Raw genomic sequence first — 20,974 nt, forward strand, 5'->3', positions numbered from 1 at the left:
CTTTCATAAAAAGTGCGATGGACACTTGGAAATGAGGAAAAATAAAAATTAATTTCGAAGTTTCTCTCTGTAGAAGCTTCCAGAATGGTTTTAACTATTTATTGTTGGATCATATCTCTATCTCCTACTATTGAGGTCCTATCTCTTATTTCCTAGAAATTACCTCCCTCTAATGTGGATCTAAGCCCTAGAATGGTAAATCCAAAACCGCCTCATTTACCCTATAAATTCACTGCCTCCCAGAGAGTCTAGATTTTCTTTAGGAGACTCCAAAGTATGCGCTTATGTTTCTCATTTGTGCATAGAGGTCCATAATCCATCCATGTGATTGAGGTGTGAATGAAGGCTTACTATTGTGGAAAAGGAAGGACAAGATAGCTAGGAGATATTTACAGGGTCAAGGCCTACAAGGGTTGTAACCTTTCCTGTCATTATTAATACAAAAGTGCATTGTTTCTCCTATACTTGTATTTTTTATGCATATGTAGAACATGAATCCTTGACTTCTTGTTTAGAGTTGTTTGTATATGTTATTTTTATGTTTTGGTTCTATTGTTTTTTTTTATAATTTGCAGGTTCCACTTATATAAATTGGAGTTGGAGCCAGAGCTAACAAGCCGAGAGAAGGTGGAAGCTTGCATTAGATTCCAAGTAGGTTTTCTTCCCATACTTCAAACATCTCTAAGTAAATCATTCTAGTTTTGTCTTGGTTTTTTCTAGACTAAGCCACTAGGTCTAGGGAGTTTTCTTCTGTCCACAGAAGGAATTTATCCAAAAAACACATGTGGTGGGGTCTTTGTCAATTGGCATAACCATTGGGTAAGTAAAAGAATTTAAAACTATGAGCTTACAATGATTTTGCTAACTCTTATTGAGTGCAAGTTAATGACCCTTGTTGAGTTTTGATGCATGATGATGAACTTTGCTAGGTATATAAATAACAATTGAAAGTGTTTGTAATGAAGATTGAGACAATATATATATGTTCTTAAATGATGATTGATGGAAACTAATGACCATAAGGATTGTGAATGTAGGTCAAACTGGACGAAGTAATCTTGGTCTAACCTTTGAAAAATCTCAATAAGAGAAACATATGCTACAGAAACAAGCATTTACCAGGGTACTTCAGCCAGGAAAGGTTACCTAGGAAGATGAAAATAAATATTTTATGCACAAGGAATATTCCAGCCATCTTGAAGGCTAGGAAACACCAAGGATGGTGTTTTGCTTGGAAGATGTAACACCCCTCCGTCAAAAATAAATATTTAATTTACTTTTACCGCAAAGACTTAGTAACCACAGGCTATATGGAAATCTCGGTGAGAAACTTTAATGTTTAAAAGTTTTATTTTAATTCATTTTTTTTATGACAAGTCTTGGAATTCATGAGAAAATACCCTAGATGAAATTTTCAATTACCAGACAGTTAGAGATAGTTACTTCCTCTCTCTCTCTCTAGAGATAAAACATCTGAGTTGGAAAATAAGTCAAGGAAGGCAGGAGGAGAAAAGGAAGAGGCATCATGAATGAAGAAAAGAGAGAAGAAGTAAATTGTAAGAAATCTTGAATAGGACATTGTTAAGGTGGGCAGGACGAGGATATTTCTTGAGCTAGATTGTGAGCCTTGGGGTAGAATTAGACATAATTTCCATTGTCGTTGGTTGGGAGGAACAATGTTTTTCTTAGTTGAATTCCCTGACAGTCGAGATTGATAGAAATAAGTGCATCTATTTTTCCAAAACTTATGTGACTTCTGTAAATGTTCCGAAATAAGGATTTCCCTTATGGAATATTTACTAATGTCTATAGGAAGCAGAGAGTTTATAACAAAGACAATTTTTGTGGTTATGTATGATATTTGTACATAAGGAAAATATTTTTCTTTCTGTATAGTAAAGATCTCCATATAGCTTTTTTTAACTTCTGAATATGGAAATGATTGACTTCTGCATAGTGAAGTAACTGTAGGATTGTAGGATGCTTAATAATTTAGAACTAACTGGAATCCAGTAATTACTGTTAAGAAGAAGGAATAGAGTGTTTTGAAAGAAGTTTTGCCCAGAAATTCGAAGGTCGTTGAGATACTAATACTAATAATAAAAATAATAATAGAAAGGTGGGAACCAGTTAAACTCCAAACCAACAAACCGAGGTTTGTTTAACGAGCAGTCTGAAACCCTGTAAGCATTATTACTTCTGCACCACAAGGGAAATAGACAGGTTCCAAAGGAGCTCAGGTCCTGCCTCTCTACTTAACATTGGTAAATATTAGTATAGGTAATGCATAAAGAAAACTCATTTGGAAATTTTGTACAAGAATTAAAAACATAAACAAGTGTCATTGTTTTTTAACTGTAACGAAACACGAACTACATGTAAACGGGAGATGTCAATGCCGCTATAATATTTAGAACTATGTATGCAAAAAAGAAGATAGAGGAATAAAGGCTAGAAGTAATTGTTAAAATTACACAATGCTAAACATAGTTATATACAGTTTAGCAGACGACAAAAAGGATCCTTGAGAAATAACAACCCTATACTTTTGTTACATCATTAACAAATAAAGAATTTGTGTCATTATATCATTAAAAAAAATGAATACCTATACATGCAAACATCAAATGGATAGACAGGCTCATTGCATATCAGATTAAAGAAAAACTCTTAGTGTAGATCGAACCACTGGAGCATAATCACACAAAAGATCGGGGGATAAATATACCAAAATCTAAGAATAATTACCAACCGCCATCAGGTAGGCAGTAATTAACTAAAAAATTTTGTATTTCGAATTATAGAAAATGATTATGAATATTTGTCAAAATTACAAATGTCTTATGGAACAACCTTTTGTTGTAAACATAACAAATTCGGTATAAACCCTTGGTTCAAGAGAGATTAAACAGTTCATGCTGACAACCCTTCCAACAGTATAAGTGTTTATGGAAGCCCCCTAGGGTCACTATAATGTATCCAAAAGTCTGTAGAACGTATCTCTTAAACCCCAAGAAGCCTTGGTTCAGAAAGTGCATTTATTCTTTTGAAAAACCTCGTGCTGAAGTGAGAGAGGGAGTAAGTAGAAATTGGAAAATGAAGGTAAAGTAAATCCAATCGTAAGCCTTTAACAAAGGAAACCTCGAAGAATGTAAGAGGGGAAGAACCTAACCTGCATGCAACCAGAAAGCACAGTTCATTCATACTCATATGTATGAAAAAAAGGGCTATAGTCACTGAGGGTGTAGTACCTGTTAGGGAACTAGAGAATGCTCGCCATCGACCCACTGAAAATTGAGAAACTCTATTCATTAGAAAATGCATTAACCCACTTAATGAGAAAAGGGATAATCTGATTCAAAGAATTCTTTTCACCTGTGCGGATGGTTGCCGAACTTCCACTCCTAAACGACAGTGAAGGAATATGTAACCCTGTGGCTACCTGTGGAATAACATGAAAACTATTATAAGACTGTGGGAAGAACAAGCACAGAATTACAAGAAAACTGTAACGAGATTGACTTGGTAACCATTAGCGTACCTATAGATGTGGGACGAAGGAAGCTAACACAAACCCTAGCTCCATTAGGGTTAGTTGCAGACCTTGGAAGCCTACAACGAAATTGCAGAATAACCGGTCGATCAACAAGGCGGAGGGTGGGTTGGTTACCCTTAACCACCATGTTGAAACCTAAGCCATTGGATCAAGTTGTAGGAAGATCAACGATAGGCCCAAGAACAAATGTCCTATGCGACCGATGGCAAATTATATGAGCACGTTCTGCACGGTGGTCAAGAAACTTCTAATGTAAACAAATGTAATACTCATGCCACCACCAAAATCCAAGCATAGCTATTAAAGTTAACATTCTAGGGTACTACATTATTGAATCCCCTTGACATAGGAATATGTCACACATTGATAATGAAACTATGATACTCAAAGTCCGCAAATCTATGACATTTACATAAACATATAAATAAAAAGTGAAGTTTGGAGGTACATAAACATATAAATAAAAAGTGAAGTTGGGAGGTTAATCAATTCAACTTATTACCCGGTGGATTAAGATATAATCAAACAAAAAGATAAATGTATTGGTTGAATTGAAGCTTTTGTGATCTATATCAAATCTATGAGAGATTTTTGGTGTAAATCACATGATATATCATTTGTCGATGTGTTTTGAACCAACCAGTGTGGTTCATCGTCATCATTGTCAGGAATTATTAACCTAACAACATATTATAGAAAATAAATTATAAAAAAACTATAGACTATGTATTAATTTTTTTTATGTGAGATGTCTAATATATGTAACACTAACTCTTCACAATTGAAATACCCAAAAGATTTTTGAAAATGCTGAATCAATATATTTAATCAAAAACCTAATTTAAACCATACAAATTAAAATTCAACCACACATTTTTTAACATCCATAAATCCATTATTAATTCTAAAAAGTCTCAGACAACCCCGAAAGTATATATTCACAATAAATAGAATTAAACTAATTTTTTAACATCCATAAATCCAGTATTAATTCTAAAAAGTCTCAGACAACCCCCAAAAGTATATATTCACATCGCAATAAATAGAATTAAACTACTTTAGCGTTGGATTACTGGGTCGCTCTTAAATGTCTCTTAAATGTTAGAGTGTATTCATATCGCGCCGAAGAATTAAGACCATTTAACGGGAAGGTCAAAAGGTTTTCTTATCGTGAATAAAATTCAGTGTTTCTCATTTTTATATTTATAAAAGAAAGTTTAGGTTACAAATTTCTTTTGCTGATCAGCATATAGATCAGTAGAAAAAACGTTAATTTTTATATTTAGAAAAAAAATTTAGGTTACAGATTTCTTTTTTCTTCAGATCAGTATATAGATCTGTCATACAGTTCGGGAGTTACATAATGATTTTTTGTTCAAAAATATCTGAAAAATGGTCCTCAGAAAACTTATAAAACAGTACCCAAATAGATACATATTTTTTTTTGTCAAAATAATACCTAATAAATAGTCTTACAAAAAAACTTGTTTCTTTATATCTAATATTTTCCAAAACAGAATGTGAAAACTGGTAACAATGTCAGTAATGTACTCTCTATCTTGTGAAAAGAAATAGAGGCTAAAGGATGGAAATACTGACTGTGTTAGTCCTGGTTTCATGATTGTATGCAACATAAAATATTATGCTGAATTTCATCCACTGTTAGAATATTTGACGGTTATTTCAGATCTGAAATTCTAACATTGCATGAAATATTTCGGTTAAAATTGAGTTATCCTTGAATTCCAGTGAAATCGATGGGAATTCGTCTGGAATTGAACATTAGTGGTCTCATTTCTCTTGTTCTTCCCGGGTAAAACTGACCATTGAACATTTACCGCTTCATTTTTCTTATTCTATTAGAGTGATTCTTATTTAGGTGGCAGATTTGGGAAATATTTGAGAATTCGATGGAGAAGAGTTCAGATTTTCAAATATTTCAGGAATTTGCAATTTTTAGGACACACTCAGCCTTGAAATTTGGGACTACGAGGAGCACCATTCTGTGTTTCTAAGTTTCGATTTGGGGTACTTCATTCTGACTAAAAAATAGCTTGCTGACTCCTCCAGCCTCAAGTTTTTTCTAGTAATACTCTATGCTACGGTCTCTATTGGAAATCTGATATGTTCTTGGAAGGTAGCAGTTTTTACTAGCTATCATGACTTGGGAAAAAGCTAGTTTCAGATGACAAGGTCTTCACTCCTGAGTCCTGACTACTAGCTTTTGCTCGGCAGTAAGCTAAATATTCCACTCAGCACTAGCTGAAATTTTGACATCCAATTTCAATTGCTGCACTCTTACTATAGTCAAAGCTATCATTGAGTTAGTGGAAGCATTTTCTCCGTAAGCTGAACTTGATACGAAGTATTTTTAAATTATTAACTAAATCGGTGGATAAAAATAATTATGAGCCAATTTTTGGCTGAAAAGAGTGAGTAATACGAAACTATCCTGCTTTAATTAGATTGACTACAACTGCAAATCAAGAAGTAACTATAATTGCAAATCAAGAAAATTTACTGCAAAATTGTAGTTCATGCATCTAAGAAAATGGACTTCCAACGAGGAATACAAGGTACTTATTTCCAGGGTTCTTATTCCAATGAAAAATCTCTTTTAGTTCAATCCTTGTTATGCATTATGGTCTGTATCTTTTTCTTTTCTAGTTTTATCGTGTTGTAAGCGATAGCTTTTTTATCACAAGACATCGGGCTTTAAGATATCTCTTTCACTTTTGAATTTTTTAGGTATATTTTATGGACTTACTAAGTTAATTAGACACTATGGATAGAAACACTCTTCGGATTGATTTGTCTAATGACATACCAGCAACGCAGGCTACTTTTCTGTTTTCTTCAGCAAATACAAACACTTCAAATATTAAAAAAATATATAAAACTTCATATCATATGCCAGCGGTAGAAACCATACTAACTAATTCACATATTGAACCTGCTGCAATTACCCTGAAACTAATTCACAGATTGAACCTGCTGCAATTACCCTGAAATTGAAGGTCGCACTGGTACTTCCTAGATGAATCCAACTTTTGTTCTCGTAATGAAAATTATTGATTTCATGATTGCGCTCTTCTTTCTATTTCTATTTAGGTACATTTTATTTAAGAAATAACATGATTTACGGCCTAGATTTATGGGTAAAACCTCTTTTAGTTGGGTTCTTAAATCAAGAAAAAGTAATTTATGGTCCATTAATCAAATGCCTCCAAATCGTGGGCAAAATCCAGGAGTGCAATAGCGCCTACACGGCGAAATAAAGATACATTTCTTGCGTGTCATTTTTAAGGCAAGAGTGATGCTAATTTTCTCTGTATCGTTTTAATTTTATGGGATTTTTAAGCAAAACAAAAATACATATCAAAATTGAGAAAAATAGAATCAAATTTAAAACTGACACTACAATTGGATCCATTATAAGCGCTGTGTTTCCAATGACTATAATTTTTAATCATCCAAGAACATCAATCTACAGGAATACACTCTTTTGTCTCTATTGAACCACCTTGTCCTGGGTTATTAAATTGAATGATCATACATAGAGATTGCATTTTCTCAAAGATAGGACACATACAGGATGATTTAATTACCATCAAACATCTTACAGACGCCTGAAGATCCAAAGATTCTAAGTGTAAAGATCACAGCTCTGAATTATTGAGATTACTAATATGCTTTAAAGCTAACCTTGCCTTAAGGAAACCATTCTTTAAATAATGGACACCAATGGTCATCCAAATTTAGAACCAATGGAGGCACTGGAGCCACTCTAAGCTAAGGGTCTACTCGAAATATTCATTCAACTGCATCACTCCACTCATGTCTTTGGTTGTAGAAGATAATATAATAACTTAAGGTGTTTGAAATTGATATGCATTAGGAAAACAAAAGCACTGTGAAAGGATCAGGTTAAAAAATTATTTAAACACTATAATCTGTTCAACCAGAAAAGTGTTGACCTATTAACAAGGTTAATATCAAATTGAAATTGAAATATCAGCCACATCAGAGAGCCGAACAACAACCAACCATCAAAAGGTTAACGCCGTTGATTTGACACGGAATTAAGGTAGGGTTTTATAGAGCGGCGTCACTCGAACAGAATTAATTCAGTGACCTTAGAAGAGATAATACAGTAAAACAGCTTACGTTCGACTGCTGAGTGCAAGCATTCCTCAGAAATCAAGATTGTAAGAGAATTTGATTTATAATTTGTCATAAATTATAACACAAATGTCTGAATTAGCTTTCTTTCCCTCTTGTAGTTATCTCTAAATTCCATCTTTACAACATGCTAAAAAGCTTTAAAAACCAGAAGCACACTGTTACACTAAGGAAAACATAAAGGTAGGAGAAAATGCAAAGGTTAACGTACCTGAACATGTGTTCATTAATCATCCAAAGAGACATCTCCTTCTCTTCCTTTAGGTGGCCTGCCATATTCTTAGGCTGAAAATAACCAGGTAATACCTTATTTCATATTTAAATCTTATAATAAACTGCAAAAGTTAAATCTAAATGGCTGAAATTGCAAATTAATCTGAACATATTATTTGTATAAAACCAGCCATTTAGCTGGATTAAATAATTGATGATTGAAAACAGACAAACAACAAAAAAAATATAAATCTCTTTAGCATTTTAGAAACTCAATTAAAAAAAAAAGAAAGAATTCACCATCACCTATCTGAAACTCACCATTAAAAAAGGCAATTCATGATCAGCTATGAAACGCAATGAAAATCACTTTGCAGGTTATGTCTCTGTCATTTCTCTGTCCAAGATAAACCCGACGGTGTGTCCCTCTTAGTTTAGTTACCATGAATTGAAACACAACGTGGACGCACAAAAGCACAGAGAAACATGAGGGACAGACAACACAAACCAGGAGCGCTTTAAAGGAGATTGCTGCACAACAAACATGGCGGAAAAGGAGAGGAAGAGGATGCCGAGCCTATGAAAGAACTGGACTTCAAACGAAAACCAATTACGATGCTGCAACGCAAAAGGATTCTTTATACGTCTTCCTTTTGCCGTGTCCTGAAACAGGAAAAGGTATTGAGGTAGGATTCCCATCAAGTCAGTCTTGTGGAGGTTGAGATGGCCGAGTTGGTCTAAGGCGCCAGATTAAGGTTCTGGTCCGAAAGGGCGTGGGTTCAAATCCCACTCTCAACATCTGTCCCAGATTTAAAGAGACATTCAATCGATGTCACGTGTATATACAGTTTGCATTTTATTCGTCCGTTTTTGTGTATTAAAATAGTGTATGATTATGATGACTTCGTTACTTTATTAACAAATAAAATTCGACTTTTTATTTTTCATATTTATTAATTTTTTTTTATGTATTAAATAAATAATTATATAATATATCAGCTAAAACATAATAATTTGATTGAATGTCACGTGTATATACAGTTTGCATTTTATTCGTCCGTTTTTGTGTATTAAAATAGTGTATGATTATGATGACTTCGTTACTTTATTAACAAATAAAATTCGACTTTTTATTTTTCATATTTATTAATTTTTTTATGTATTAAATAAAAAATTATAAATTTATATGAGCTAAAACATAATAATTATTAAAAATAAGATGGAATAAATAATATTGTTTTTTAAACTTTCTTAACTTTGTTTGGTTTTTTAAATATTAATTAAAAAATATCTATATAAAATAAACTTTCCAATAAATCAAAACTATTCAGTTTTTTAAATATTAATTAAATAATATTTATATAAAATAAAACTTTTCAATAAATCATAATTATTCATCGGCCTGGAGTATGCCATAAAACTGCTTTCGCTTGGCTAAGAGCTAGTCTTCCTCGGACTTAAGGAAACAAGTAAACGGCCCAAGACCCAGAGGCATTTGGCAGGAGTGAAAGCCTGCTCCCTTACGGACCACCAGGGGGTTATTACAGGGTGGCATGGTTTTCCTTGATAACAGTGATGAGTCAAACCAACATTCGCTGTCCTCACTGTTGGTTTGACACCTAAGTTTGATAGGTTTTACCACCTTCGAAAAATAAAAAAAAAATAAAAAAATAAAAATAAAAAATCATAATTATTCACACTGTAATTCAATTTAATTTTTATAAAAATTAATTATATAAGTTTATTTTTTATAAAAATAAATATAAGTTAATTTGATTTTTTTACTCGATTATATATAAAAAAATTATTTAAATATATATATATATATATATATAAACTTTTATATTATCATTTTTCTTATTTTAATATTAACATTATTACATCATCAATTTTGTGGTTTTAATATTAACATTATTTTATTAATATTAATATCTAAATTTTTATTTAGTTTTTTATCTAATATTATTTTATTAAAATTAATTTTCAAATATATTTGAATTTTCTAAACTTTTTCATTTCAACTATATGGATAGAAATTATTAGTCACTCATTTTCACTTTGCTATCAAAGACCCTTGACTATGCATTAGTTTGCAAAGTTTTTGTATTTTTAATCAAAGTTTTCAGAAAATGCTGATTATTTCATTTTTCCATAAATTAAAAATACGTTTCTAATTTCTGAAAATCTTATTCTAGTTTTCCACTCGCTAAGTGAGCATTGATGTGACATAATTTGTGTGGTGGAGGACGATTTAATTTTAGTATTTTTTGAGACAATGGAAAATAATTTTAAAATAGGGAAAAAAATAATTACGTGATTGGTTGTTGTAAAGGCTTTGACACTAGCTATCATGGTTGATTTGTAGTGGACACTGCAGTGTATGCTAATGCTTTGATGATAAGGATTAATGATGGTGGTTTCATAACACAAATTGATGGTTTCCAACACGTGAGGTCCCTTATGTAAGTGAGGAAGGCATGGGGGGGAGTGGGGAGGTCGGGGAGAGGGTGAGGGATTCCTCTCTCGCAATTCCAATAAAACGCATTTTACATGAAAGGCCTAACATGTGGCCAACTGTCTAAATCAATGATGGACAATGTATATCGGGTGCAAAATAGGGGGGCAATTAATTGTGTGGAGTGACTTGATGGGTGGGCTGGTCCCTACCACTATGTTGACATGGGATCATCTTATTTGAGATCACAATCTAAAGGAGTTGCGCCAAAATCACTTTATAGAGGGACCAATACATGGTTTTGAAAACTAGGGTGGACATTTGGGTGTCTCAATGGGTTCACGCCGGTTGAGTTGACTTTGTCTTATTTCATTGGCGGTGCTATGTGCTAGATAACATATTTGTAGATACAAAAGGATCTAGTTGCAAAAGACAAAGAGTTGGGGTGGAACTTTGCAAAACTAGAACGATGGGTGGATTTTGGTAACGAAGGTGCTAAGATAGCATGGACTGAAAAATTCGGAAGGGCGAGTACTAGTGGGCAGGAGTCTAACAACCCCTCGTTGATTTTCCATGTAAATAAAATAAGACTAAGGTCATGGGACATGTATTTCAAGTTGAATGGAGGGGCAAACATTATAGTGGGCATCACTTGTAGTTTATTAATGACTATGGAAATTGGCAAAGACAAGAAGCAATAAATGACATTTAATTAAGGAAATAAAGGAAAATAGGAGAAAAGGAAGATACAAAGACACAAATATGCATGCAAGAGAAATTAGAAAGAAATTAGAGGAAAATGAAAGAAAAAGGAGAAAGGAAAGGAAGAGACTAGACATAAGATAAAAAGGCACCTGAGAAATAGTTGACAACTTTTGCCCAACTTTTGATCAATTGTAGCAAAGGGAAGAGAAAAAACACTTGGACAAGCAAGCAATGGAAAGCAAGGGAGCGCAAGAGGAAGTTTGGACAAACAAAAGTAAGGACAAAAATTAGCTGTGGAATAATGTGCATGTGTGATTTAGCATGCCTAGATTCAAATGCATGTTACATGCATTTGGTTATTTGGTTATTTTGTTGCCATTGTAACACCCCCTCCCAGGTCTACGCAAAGTAACCATTCCAACCAGAGTAAACATGAGGAGAGATGCTACTATGATCAAATTTGACCTCCTATGCCCCCTTAAGGAAGTGGAATCGATAGAACATCACATACAATCATCTAACTCAAATAGCCTGTCCCTGGGTCCCACTGCTATTATGCAGCTCTTAGGCCATAGTCACTCTCATGCTATGGGCAAGGGAGCGACTAGAAACTCAAAGCCGCTCTCACATGCCTACCTGCCAGCGATTGTGGACCCAAATTACTAGTTCTGTGCTAGGGACCCCGAGTTTTAAGCCACTTTTCTAGCCCAGAATCCTGGCCTTTGCCCAAAACTTGTTGTAACTTCCAGAATTCATTAAAAACATAATATTAATGTTGATCAATAAAAAATCACCATCCGGACTAGGCCTGAGAATCCCTAATTGGGGCTGAAATTTTGTCAAACACTTAGTAAATATGCAACCTACAGGTCTAGGATACAAGACAGAGCATAAATGACTGAAATCACTTATGAAACATAACCAAAAGGATCACCTCATTCTCCATTGAGCTACAACATCATCAATTAGGTCTTGCATCCATCCATTTAACAATTACAAGTAAATACATGAAATAACCATGACATAAACCAGTCATCTAACCATGCTTATAACCAGCATAAAACCATATAAATATTAGAGATATGACAATCATTAAATCTACATATAAATCAGTGCAAAAGTAAGAGAACTTAGCTTTTATTAATCATAGGCAAATCTGACCAACTTTAGGACTTCAATATTCCACCAAACCATAGACATGATTGAACCAAATCTCTCTTTCAGCCAATCACCCCCATGCCATATTCCAAGCATGAACGTGGGATCTCATAGAACAACCAATATAAGAACAACCAAGGGAATCCAGAGGTTAAACCACCTCCACCCTCACCAAACCATGATCACACCAAAACTGGTGCTCCGATCATAACCAAACAAAACTTGGAATGCCATCCAAAATCCATCATTATCCTTAAGGAATTTTTCATCCCCCTGTCTCTCAGGATTTACCGTAGTTCAAACCCGGATCACTAGGCCCTAAATCGAGACCAGTCTCTTAGGCTTTACCACAATCCAAACCTGGATCATTAGGTCCTAAACCGAGACTTCTCTCTCGGGCTTTACTGTATATCCCACCAAAACCGATCAAGGGATTCCTAGGCCTTTGGAAATGGAACTTGAGACCACCTCCGCCCCAGATTCTGAAATCCATTCGGTAACTCCAAAGCTCAAAAATGGAAATGAACATCCCAACATACCATGGCCTCCGGAAAAAGGACAGGCTAAGATGAAAACCACTGTCATAACCCGACAAGACCATGCCACCAAAAACAGGAGAACCATACACCAACATGCAAAGCCATGCATGTTGAGACTAGCTAGAAAATCACACATGCAAATGGTTACCTGCAAGTATTCCCGCCAAAGCTGCTTGATCCTGCTTTCCTTTCCTTGTTCCTTGCTTGCTTTTCCTCTCCTTGCCTTCCCTTTCCTTTGCTTCAAACTAGAGTGTTCCAAGAAAACTCTAAGTGACGAAGAGATAGAGAGAGAGAGAGAGAATAATGAGATAGCTCCAAACTTGAACTGACAAAATCTTAACATTGAGCAACCTGCCAACTAGTCCTCAAAATACTTTTTATCAATGAGGCCTCTAATTTCTTCATTTTCCATTATTTTCCTTCATTTTCATCCTCACATGCAACCTGTGACCTTTTACCTTCCTTTTCTCCTAATTTCCTTTATTTTCATAAATAAATGTGCCAAAAATGCATTTTTTCCTTTTAATGCCTTTGCCAATTTTCCTTAGCCAAAACACACATTTAGTGATGCCCACTAGGATATCTTTGCCCAACATTCAACTTGGAATACGTGTCCCTTACCCATGGTTTTATTTTTCCTTTATTAACTTTATTTCATGGAATTTTCACCAGGGTTGTTACAAAACCTTCCCCCTTGGGGAACACTGTCCTCAGTGTTAAACCACACCAATACCTAAAAAAAACCGTTGAAAAGCAAACATACTGCCGATGGAGCTTTATAAATTAGCTCGTTGCATTATTTACAACGAATGACTTGCTTAAAATCAAAACATAATGATAATATAATAACCATACCACATTCTAGAGCTTTATAATATAACTCATTATGGTATTTACAATAACCACATATACACATATTCACATTTGTTAAACCAAAAATAAAAGGATACGATTCTCGTATCAATCAACAAGGGAATCCAGAGGATCACACCTCCACCCTCAAAGTAGTACCATGATTCACCTCCTTCCCAGGAAGTCTAGAATCCACTGTCATAGTCAAAGCTGCATCCAATGTCCAACGCTACAATCCTGCGCTACTTGTCCTCTCAGTGAACAATTACCGGCTCATTGTTCCAGGGCGCACTCCCAATGTGCATCTGATTCCATCTAGAAATGCTAATGACCAAAACCAATATATCCACAACCTTCCCTTCTTTGCTACATAGTCCCTAGGGAAATCCAGTCACCCCCTTTCGTGTAGTCACTCACCTTCCAAGTTCCTCGGAACCCCCTAACCTGGACGATCCATCCCTTGGCAAGGCTTCCTCGCATCGAAAGATACAAAACCAAGGCATATACCTGCCTCAAAACCATCATACCAATCATAGCATGCTCATGGAAATCAATGGACACTATTGGGTACCAATCTCCCACAATGGCCCCGCTCCTAAAATGTTTTACCAGCATACTGCTACATGTTCTAGTTTCTCTTGTTGTTGCTGCTAATTCTTTTAGTCAATTTCAGCCACCGAACCGGGCATGTTCACGCATTCCTATTCCAAGCACATAATTTCCATTAGATTCAAATAAATTGAAATAACCTCAAATCATACCTCATTGGTAGTTCATCAATAAGGTACATTTGCAATCTTTCTTGCTTCGTGTCACAACAAGTCAAACTAGCATATTTGACCAAATCAACATGTATAAAAATATCACATCAGGTTAGCTCAAAACATAACCATCAAAATCATAAATCACATGTAACCATCATAAACCCAATCATAGATCACATGTAATCATCATAGACCAGAATCATAAATCACATGCATACTAAAATTGAAATAAAATACTGATACTTATCCTTTAATCAATCCTTAGCTTCCACCTTTGTCTTTATTCCATACGTACTCTGGATCGATTGCCACACCAGACAGACACCTAGTGCCTTATCCTCAACCATGTTCACATACACATAGTGTGCATCACACACATACAACTACACACGTCATATAACACCATGCAATACATGCAGCTACACCAGTACCATATGTGTCACATGTACACCGTACCACCTGTACACTGCAACCACCTGCACAATGTGTGCACAGCATCACATGTACATGGCACCACCTACACAAAATGTACACAATGCCACATGTACACTGCACCACTGTACAACATGTACACAATACCAAATGTACACAACATCACATGCATGACATGTACACAACACCACATGTACAACATGTACATGACACCACATGCTCACAACACCACTTGTACAATCATGCACACAACAACATATGTACATAGCACCATATGTACAACATGCATAGAACACCATATGTACATAGCATTGCATATCCAACATGTACATAGCACTCCATATCCAACATGTGCACAACATCATATGCACACAACATCACATATCCATCATGTACATAGCATCATCTATACCCAACACTGCATATGCAATATTCACACAACACTATATGTACCATCATGTACATAACATTACATAAACAACATGTACACACGCTATGTATACACAACACTGTATGCGCACAACATCATAGATGTAACATGTACAACATATGCACAACAATTGTACCTCACATCCAAAGCACATTGTCTCTACCACGAAACCTTGCTCCCATTGTTTTATCTATGCTTGTCCTAGCATGTCATAGACTACACTGCTTTGATTTTGCTAATGCATCCTTCCACATTAGCGGTCATAAATATATGCATAATACAAGTATACAATATCAATTCATATCCACATGATACTGACCTCGTATATTTGTCGTGACTACTCTTCCCACTTGATTCCTCATGAACCAGGAATCTCTTCATGCCATTCACCTGCATAAGAAATCATTCCTCCACAAGAACAATCTTTGATAACCCTGTCAGATAGTGACAACATACATACATACATATATAATCATTAGCATAAAACAATCATCATCTTATCAGAAAACGACATACATACATGCATGCATACATATAAACATCAACATAATCATGATCATGACATAAGTACCAAATAACATAAGGTCTAGGTTAACAGAACTTCCTTTATTTGTGCACAACATGTACAACATTGAGAACAAGCGTTCCCAACATAGCCAAGGCATCCAACATGTAAGGACCTATGGTTCGTGCGATGGGCAGGGCGACTCCACCGTGCGAAGGAGACATGAACGAATGCGTGCGAAGTGTCTTGGAGATGAGTTTATATGATGTTGGGCGAGTTGAGAGGGTGGTCCCATGAGTTGGGCGGGCCGACACTCCACTCGAGAAAAGGAAACATGTTGAATGAGTCGGCTTGGGCGTTAGGCATGGGTCGGCCGGGTGACATAACCCGCCACCTGCCCGTATATATTAGTGGATAGTTTGTGGAGGCAAATCATCATTCGATCATCACGAGTTTGATCAAAGGAGTTCTGCAGTGTGTGGATGAGCCCGCACGACGGGCGGAACTTGGGTGAAAAACTCGTGCAGAAAAGTCAGGTGAGAAACTCGAGCAAAAAACTCGTGCAGAAAACTCGGGTGAGGTCGTTGGGCAGGAAACTCGTGCGAGGTCGTTCGGGCGAACCGGGTGAGGTCGTTCGGGCGAGCTATGTGAGGTCGTCGGGCGACCCGGGTGAAGTCGTTCGGGCGACCCAGGTGAGGTCATTGGGTGAGCTAGGTGAAGTCGTTCGGGCGAGCCGGGTGAAGTCGTGTGGTGACCCGGGTGAGGTCGTTTGGGCGAACCAGGTGAAGTCGTGTGGCGACCCGGGTGAAATCGTGTGGTGACTTGGGTGAAGTTGTTCGGGTGAACGAGTTTGGGTGGACGTGTAGTCGGGCAGCCAGGCGAGGGTGCGCCATGCACGCCGAAACAAAGAATCGTGCTAACGGGTGACTTGAGTAGGGCGTGTCATGCATGACGAAATGGTGGAAACGGTGAAGTGTTGAGGTTGTGAACGAAGGTGTGACTCGTGTGGAGGCACCCATGTGTGGCGACTTGGTTATGACAAGGCACACCCAAGTTGGGAAAACAAAATTATCGTGCGACGAGGTGAATGAAGGGTTGGTGAGTCGTGCGGTGACTATGGAGGCGCCGATGAGCTGGGCAACCAAGTTTGCCGAAGTTGGAAATCTGGCTAAGTGTAAATTTGGTGTTTCCCAAGATTTAACTTGTACTTATAAAAGAAGATTATATATATATATATTGATTCGGGCAGACTCATATTGCAGGGAGTTGCCCCTCCCTTTATACTGTTGTGCATTTCTATTGTATAATGTTGTTTATGTGAATGTTATGGGCTTTCACTGTATAAAGGACAAAAATAATACTTGGTAATGAAGAAATAAACTAAGTATGGAATGTTAGGCATAGTCTACAATCGTAAGTATTGGTGAAAAGAAAATGGTTGGTAGTGCCGCACCTCGCTATAGTTTGGTTGGAAGAGTACGGCCAGTGTAGAGGCGTGACAGGTGGTATCAGAGCTGGTGAAGTGCAAAGGGGATTTCCGGAAGAAGTTGATCCCACTATCACTTCGTGACAGGTGGTATTAGAGCTAGTCCAAGTTTTGCAAGAAACTTGGTGTACTGAATCAAGGAGTTGATTCTACGAAGACCGAAGACTTGGCAGGGAGCTCAAGTTTTGCAGGTGACAGGTGGAATATCAGGGTGATTCAGGTGAATGGTGAAACAGGTTTAGCAGAGGTGAAGCTTAGTGCTTGGGCCAAGCTAAACAACAAGGCATGGAAAGTTTGGAAGAATGTGAAGGGAAGCTCTTTCTTACCTTATACAGGTTGAAGCGGTTGAAAGAGGAGAACCCACGGATTCGAAAGGAACTTGAAGTCTTGGAAAAGAATGTTGAAGACAAACTTCTTCAACTTGGTTGGACAATGGAGCAGGATGAAGTTGCAGATTGTGCTGACAAGGAAGAGGAAGCCGTGATGATTGGAAATGTTGTAGATGTGACAACGATGGAGGATGAATTTGAGATTGATCAAGTTGGACCAAGATCGTGTAGTTTGCAGACATGGATGGATGAGGATACTCACATGGAGGAGCCTCATGATGATGAAGTAAGTATTGATACTTGTGTTTCATTTGAGCATTTGGTAGATGGATCGTATGCAGGGAAGGGAAAAATTAGTTTACCGATGCTAGGGAGGATCTTACCATGGATGTCTACAATGAGACCTTGTATGGAGAAGCAAAGATTGTTGACTGTTGCAAGACTTGTTGGGGTTGTTTGTGACCTTATGGTAGAAGGTACAAAGGCCTGTGACAAGGGAGGAACATGATGATCATTGCGGAGGATTGGGTCATGCTTTAGCCACATGGAGAATTGGCTAAGTGACCGGCATGACTCATGGATAGATTGAGGAGGGCACACACTTGAGTTGCTTGGGTGGACTTCTCATGGCCAAGACCAAGAGGTAGTCTTGGTGGAACCTTTAGTGGGGGAGCTATAATGGAGAGACTCATGTGATGATGATATGGTTGGGTGACTGAGTTCACTAGACCGAAGATTGCAGACTTGGATGAGGATGACCGATTGTTGTGATGGGTCTACTTGGTTGGACTACATGGGCAACTAAGTCATGGACATCAGGTTGGAGACATGGAACATGGCAGTCTATGCAGGGACATTAGGCAAGAGCACTTGTAGAAGTGTCACTTATGGGCATCCAATGAGGAGTGCCAAGGTAGGGATGTTATGTAGGCGGATTTGTTGGTGTGACATGGAGATGTTTTATTTATGAGCCGATGGAGAGGTTGTGCACTCTTGTACAACAAGGCCATGGACTTGGAGGGAGTTGTGAGCAAACTATGGAGCATGCCTATTACATAGAGAGCTGAGGCATTTTGTAGAGACCTTTGGGCTGAGACTTGTATGCTTGCTGAGATGTTGGTTGGAGATGACACATGGAGCTCATGATGACATGAGATTGTTGTGACTTTTGGAGTTACAATGATGATGATGCCTTAGTGGCAACACTTGGGCATGGGTTGAGCCGAGACTTAACCACTTTTGACACATGGGAGCTGATTGATCTATGATCATGGGCAGCACATGGATAGATGGGACAGGTGTATACTTGTTCATATGGCAGACTTGAGGGATGGCACATCACAGATATGATGGAGGTTGCTTCATGGACCTGGATGTGGCACATTGAGAGTCAGAGTTTGATGAGATGATCTCTTCACTTTGAGGAGATGGATGTTTTACAGATGGATGATGATGTTGGATAGAAAACATCATGGATAGCATGTTGCAGATGAGATGGAGACTACTTCATGGACCTAAGCATGGCTTACACTTATATGGAGATGGGATCTTGATCGAGTTGATGATGTGACGGGATGTTCTGAGAAACAACTGATGGTGGCATGAGGATGTGCATTCTCATGGTTTGAGCGTGACAATTGGATTAGCTACCCAACTAGTTCAGACATGGGGGATGCCAGTGTACAGAGATGTGTTAGCATTATGTTGGAGTATCATGGCAGCAGTTCACACAAGGACAACACATGATGAGGTCGACACGATATGTTGTAGGAAGCATGTAGCTTGAGATGGAGGGGCTAGCCTTCCACGATGGGGAGCAGCATGTGGAGATTGTGACAGGGTGGTTGATGATCATGGATTGAGATGATTTCCGATGTACGACATACTGGTGAGGTGTATGCCTTGGTATGGATATCTTGGTGATAGGTGGTTGTCGGGATGAGATATTGTCGAGGACGACAATGACTTCAAGTGGGGGAGGATGTAAGGACCTACGGTCTGTGCGACGAGCAGGGTGACTCCACCATGCGAAGGAGACATGAATGAATATATGCGAAGTGTCTTGGAGACGAGTTTATATGATGTTGGGCGAGTTGAGAGGGTGGTCCCACGAGTTGGGCAAGCCGACACTCCACTTGGGCAAAGGAAACATGTTGAACGAGTCGGCTTGGGCGTTGGGCGTGGGTCGGCCGGGTGACATAACCAACCACCCGCTCGTATATATTAATGGACGGTTTGTGGAGGCAAATCATCATTCAATCATCACGAGTTCGATCAAAGGAGTTCTGCAATGTGTGGATGAGCTCGCACGATGGGCGGAACTCGGGTGAAAAGCTCGTGCAGAAAAGTCGGGTGAGAAACTCGGGCGAAAAACTTGTGCAAAAAACTCGAGCGAGGTCATTGGGCAGAACTCGGGCGAGGTCGTTCAGGCAGAAATTGGGCGGGGTCATTTAGGCATAACTCGGGCGAGGTCGTCGGGCAAGAAACTCGGACGAGGTCGTTCGAGCAAGCTAGGTGAGGTCGTCAGGTGACCCGGGTGAAGTCGTTCGGGTGACCCGGGTGAGGTCATTGGGTGACCCGGGTGAAGTCGTTCGGGCGAGTCGGGTGAAGTCGTGTGGTGACCCGGGTGAGGTCCTTCGGGCAAACCAGGTGAAGTCGTGTGGCGACCCGGGTGAAGTCGTGTGGTGACTCGGGTGAAGTTGTTCGGGTGAACGAGTTTGGGTGGACATGCGGATGGGCAGCCGGGCGAGGGTGTGCTGTGCACGCCAAAATGAAGAATCGTGCGGACGGGCGACTTGGGTAGGGCGCGCCGTGCACAACGAAATGATGGAAATGGTGAAGTGTTGAGGTTGTGAATGAAGGTGTGACTTGTGCGGAGGTGCTCGTGTGTGGTAACTTGATTACGATGAGGCACACCCAAGTTGGGCAAACAACACGATCGTGCGATGAGGTGAATGAAGGGTTAGTGAGTCGTGCGGTGACCGTGCGGAGGTGGCGACGAGTTGGGCAACCAAGTTTGCCGAAGTTGGAAGTTTAGCTAAGTGTAAATTTGGGGTTTCCCAAGATTTAACTTGTACTTATGAAAGAAGAATATATATATATATATATATATATATATATATATATATATATATATATATATATATATATTGATTCGGGCAGACTCATATTGCAAGGAGTTGACCCTCCCTTTATACTGTTGTACATTTCTATTGTATAATGTTGTTTATGTGAATGTTATGGGCTTTAACTGTATAAAGGACAAAGATAATACTTAGTAATGAAAAAATAAACTAAGTATGGAATGCTAGGCGTAGTCTACAATTGTAAGTATTGGTGAAAAGAAAATGGTCAGTAGTGCCGCACCT

General features: G+C 38.0%; 1 long non-coding RNA gene and 2 other non-coding genes across 3 annotated transcripts; 1 reads left to right on the top strand and 2 right to left on the bottom strand.

Annotated features, from left to right (window-relative positions):
• Nucleotides 1–2,816: 2,816 nt before the first annotated feature.
• On the bottom strand, nucleotides 2,817–8,497 carry LOC149219387 (uncharacterized). The gene is made up of 5 exons (XR_016248692.1): nucleotides 8,273–8,497; nucleotides 7,950–8,023; nucleotides 3,542–3,781; nucleotides 3,376–3,442; nucleotides 2,817–3,287 (listed from the first exon to the last, which is right to left on the bottom strand). It is a non-coding gene; the product is annotated as an uncharacterized LOC149219387 (long non-coding RNA).
• On the bottom strand, nucleotides 6,828–6,927 carry LOC149219388 (U6 spliceosomal RNA). Its single transcript, XR_016249811.1, has one exon. It is a non-coding gene; the product is annotated as a U6 spliceosomal RNA (small nuclear RNA).
• Nucleotides 8,498–8,668: 171 nt separating the features above from the next.
• TRNAL-AAG (transfer RNA leucine (anticodon AAG)) lies at nucleotides 8,669–8,749 on the top strand. Its single transcript has one exon. It is a non-coding gene; the product is annotated as a tRNA-Leu (tRNA).
• The last annotated feature ends 12,225 nt before the right edge of the window (nucleotides 8,750–20,974 follow it).

This window comes from Pinus tabuliformis, chromosome Q, assembly GCF_031772625.1.
Source record: "Pinus tabuliformis cultivar Carrire ecotype Pingquan chromosome Q, CPIR1, whole genome shotgun sequence".
Classification (NCBI taxonomy): Eukaryota; Viridiplantae; Streptophyta; class Pinopsida; order Pinales; family Pinaceae; genus Pinus; species Pinus tabuliformis.